Consider the following 4,009-nt stretch of genomic DNA (forward strand, 5'->3'; position numbering starts at 1 on the left):
TGCCTCGGTGACCCTGGCCGTCAGAGCCTCTAGTTCTGACTGCATTTGGCTCATAGAATTTTTAATTTCTGATGTACAGGTATTTTAAACAATACAATTATGCTTCCTCGACTATACAATATCATTCCTGTCAGACAATATGGCTTGAGAAGAGAAAATGGCAATTACAAAACAAGTTTCTAATGAAAAGAATGAAAGGTGAGGGTGACATCACTTATGAGTTTGATACGTCAGTGCCTGATTTGGTTAGGATATGAATATAAATTTGGCACTAATAAAAGATAATAGTAGTGATAAGGAAAGGAAAATCCTATCCAATTAAAAAGCCTAAACTCTGGAGTCAGATTTCTTGGGTTTGTAAACCCTGACTGAACCACTTATTATCAAGTTACTTAGTATGGGCGAGTTACTTTTTTTTTTTTTTTTTTTTCCTCAGATCTTTTCTTCTGTAAAATGGGAATGAGACAATACACGTTGAATAGCTGGGCAGAATACCGAGGCTATCCAAAATGCTCAATAATTGTTAGCTATCATTATCATGCAGATTCTCTCATTTTTTTTCTGTAAAACCAACTTGTTGAGAGAAAAAAGAGCCCACCAAACTTTGGGAGACAGGGGTGCCTGGGTCGCTCAGTAACATCAAGCGTCTACCTTCTGCTCAAGTCATGATCCCAGGGTCCTGGGATCACGTCCATATCTGGCTCCCTGCTTTTCCCTCTCCCTCTGCAGCTCCTACTGCTAGTTCTCTCTAAAAAAATAAATAAAACTTTTAAAACCAACCAACCAACCAACAAACAAACACGTTGGGAAACAGTATGCCGTGTAAGATTTAAAACAAACAGTTAACATTGGGTCTACAACATTTATTTTTTTTTTTAAAGATTTTATTTATTTATTCGACAGAGATAGAGACAGCCAGCGAGAGAGGGAACACAAGCAGGGGGAGTGGGAGAGGAAGAAGCAGGCTCACAGCAGAGGAGCCTGATGTGGGGCTCGATCCCATAACGCCAGGATCACGCCCTGAGCCGAAGGCAGACGCTCAACCACTGTGCCACCCAGGCGCCCCTACAACATTCATTCTTGAGTGGCAAGTTGAAACCTCCTTATTTTCCATTGTTAAGGGCAAGGGGTTATAATTTTCTATCTTAAGATTACAGTTCAAAGCACACCCTCGTGTAGTATGTACAGTGAGACTGACAGCAGACAGCTTCATTTTTGTATACACCTCATGATACAGTGGTTCCCACCAATGTACAATCTACAGTGTTTCGGAATGAGAGGACTGGGGTTTCTTGCTTTGATTTTCCAGCGAATTACAGAAGAGAAGCAATGTCTTCTTTCTATTGCTTTCTCCAGGTGCTGAGGATTCTGCTCCCTTTCTCGCCTAGTGTCTCTAGTCCTATCACAAGTCCTCCATTTCTCAAATGTAATCCCATGCCCTGTGGATTATGGAACAGCTAAAACTAGACCAGCTGTCTGTGTACCAATCCTGGCTCCACAATTTCCTAGCCCAGACATCATGAAAAGTTACTGAACCTCCCCAAGCATCTGTTCCTTCCTTCATCAGTATATTGGACACAATAATCCACGTTAACAGAGTTCTTTTGAGTAATAAATTAGGTAATCCTCAGCAGGATTCAGCAGGCACGAGTAGAGAAAGCAACTAGTGAATGTTTTCAGGACCATAGCTCTAACGATTGACACCATGTTTAATTGGAGTCAAGGAGCGGTTTCACGTTGCAAATGCAGCCTTGGGCGGAGGAGATTGGCGGAGACTGGGTGGAAGCCTGAAGGCGGAAGAACNTCCTTCCTTCATCAGTATATTGGACATAATAATCCCCGTTAACAGAGTTCTTTTGAGTAATAAATTAGGTAATCCTCAGCAGGATTCAGCAGGCACGAGTAGAGAAAGCAACTAGTAAATGTTTTCAGGACNGAATGTTTTCAGGACCCTAGCTCTAACCATTCACACCATGTTTAACTGGAGTCAAGGAGCGGTTTCACGTTGCAAATGCAGCCTTGGGCGGAGGAAATTGGCGGAGACTGGGTGGAAGCCTGAAGGCGGAAGAACTGAGATGGAGGCAGTACAGACGGCGGTCCGTGTGCCTCAACTTACCGTCAGGAGTCGTTACCTTTGCTGAGCTCGGATGGTTTCATCTCTAGGAGTTCCTCAGCAGTCTGGAATCCGGCAGACACCAGCTTCACCCGCACTGCTGGGGATAGCGGGAAGCTAAGTACCGCTGCATTTCAAAGCTGGACGCCTACGCGCTCCGTCACGCGTAACCAGAGCAGCTAAGCCCCAGTCGTAACTCTGTACGCCGGCGCGCGCATGCGCGCGCGCCATGTGACGTGAGACATAAGGCGGAAGGGACAGAGTCTCTGGCCTGACTGCACGGGGCCTGGGGCTCGGCCACTCTGAGGAGGAATGTTGTGTATTTCGCACCCGCACCATTTCTGTCATGATTCTTACCAATCTAACTTAGGGTTTCCCCCTCAAGCATACATCCTGAGAGTAAAAAGATGGGTGGAGATGGCAAAATGGACAGCCAGGCCCTACACGCCACATCTACATACCTCAGCCCTGGCCTGGTGGGTGGAACCTCAAGGTTATTAATAGGAATGATCTATCCCCAAGTAGGAGTAACGCACACACTAACCAATTACAGGTCTGGGGTGTGAAATGGTCATATAAGGAATAATCGGCTTCTCCATTATAGGGTTCCAGTTTCCCACCTTTTCTCGTCGGGTGTCCCCCTTGCCTTCCCCCTTCGCCTTTCCCGCCCTTGCCCTCGCCCTCGCCCGCGCAAGGAATTGTGGGCCAGCCCCCCACCGCCTCGGGGAGCGCTAGGCGCCCAATCCCCGCACCCACCCACTCCTTCCCCGCGAGTCCAGTCTGAAGCATGGTGGTTTCTGAGACCGTTGGTTCACGGCCTGCGTAACTTAAGAAGTACCTGGAAAAGTAAGCAAGTAATGTCCCCGTAGTGGGCTGGGCATGGGCTCCGGGTCCCGAGGGAGTAAATGGGCTACTCAAGAGCTCCTGCTCCGGTACAGAGTTGAGAAGGAACGCCTTCTAAAATAGAGAACTTTGGGGGAATTGAGACGGTTTGGAAGGTGGGTTACAAAGTCTTTCTTTGCCTAAGTGAATGTGATTTCTTTAGGGAAGTAACTCGTTCACTACATTTGTTAAGATTCTTAGCCTTAGCCTTAAAATTTTTTCCCGTAGCTTAAAGGAGCTCCCTAAATATTGCAAATCAGAGCCCTTTAAGTATCTAAGATCTAAGGAAGGAAACATATGTTGAGCACTTTAGCAAATCCCACACATTTCAAACGCTCACAACCATACCATGAGGAAAACAAGGACACAGAAGCTTAGAGCATAGTTTTCTCCAAGCCAGAATTAAAACCTGGTACTCTTTCTTCTATCCTGAACTACCTCCAAATTGGGAGCCCCTTTTGGGTGGGGGGTTTGCGGGGAAGAATTCGAGAAGTGTTTTATCCCCCATTTGGAGGACAGGAAAAGTCTGGTAGGACTGGTCAAAATGTGGATTGTTTGCCGCTCAATACCTTGCTTAACTACTAGTATGAGTCACTTCTGGGCACACAGTGGGCATAACATAAATGTCCGCAGGGAGGATTTATGCTTATAAAGCAATCAGGGTCTTGGGTGAAGAAGAAATGGTGTTAGCATATTCAAAGGTAGTGCTTCAGTTAGTTTGCTCAAAGTCAGTGGAATCAATTGTGTTTAGAGCTTTGTTTCACTGGCAGTAGAGGGTTAAGAAAGTAGTTGACTCTCTCTGTAGTCATACAGTTATGTGTTATTAATATCTTATTCTGAGCCTTGAGTTGTCTGTAATTATTGTTTTCTCATCATTCTTCAGATTTCTTTAATACAGTGTGCTCTATAGTCAGGCTTTCAAACTAGGATCCAGGTTTATGAGGCCAGGCACCAAGAGCAAAACAAAACTATGGGATTTTTATGGAAGGTACACCTGCCTATGGTGTCAGATTC

The 4,009-nt window shown here is 45.5% G+C and overlaps 1 protein-coding gene across 1 annotated transcript in view; it reads right to left on the reverse strand.

The window, feature by feature from the left end:
* PPM1E (protein phosphatase, Mg2+/Mn2+ dependent 1E) overlaps positions 1-2,232 on the reverse strand; it is a 183,796-nt gene extending 181,564 nt beyond the window's left edge. The window contains exon 1 of the mRNA XM_034641110.1: positions 2,133-2,232. The gene's annotated coding sequence lies outside the window, so the exon portion shown is untranslated. The remainder of the gene's footprint in view (positions 1-2,132) is intronic.
* Positions 2,233-4,009: the final 1,777 nt, after the last annotated feature.

The sequence above is a fragment of the Ailuropoda melanoleuca genome, chromosome 13, assembly GCF_002007445.2.
Source record: "Ailuropoda melanoleuca isolate Jingjing chromosome 13, ASM200744v2, whole genome shotgun sequence".
NCBI classification, from domain to species: Eukaryota; Metazoa; Chordata; class Mammalia; order Carnivora; family Ursidae; genus Ailuropoda; species Ailuropoda melanoleuca.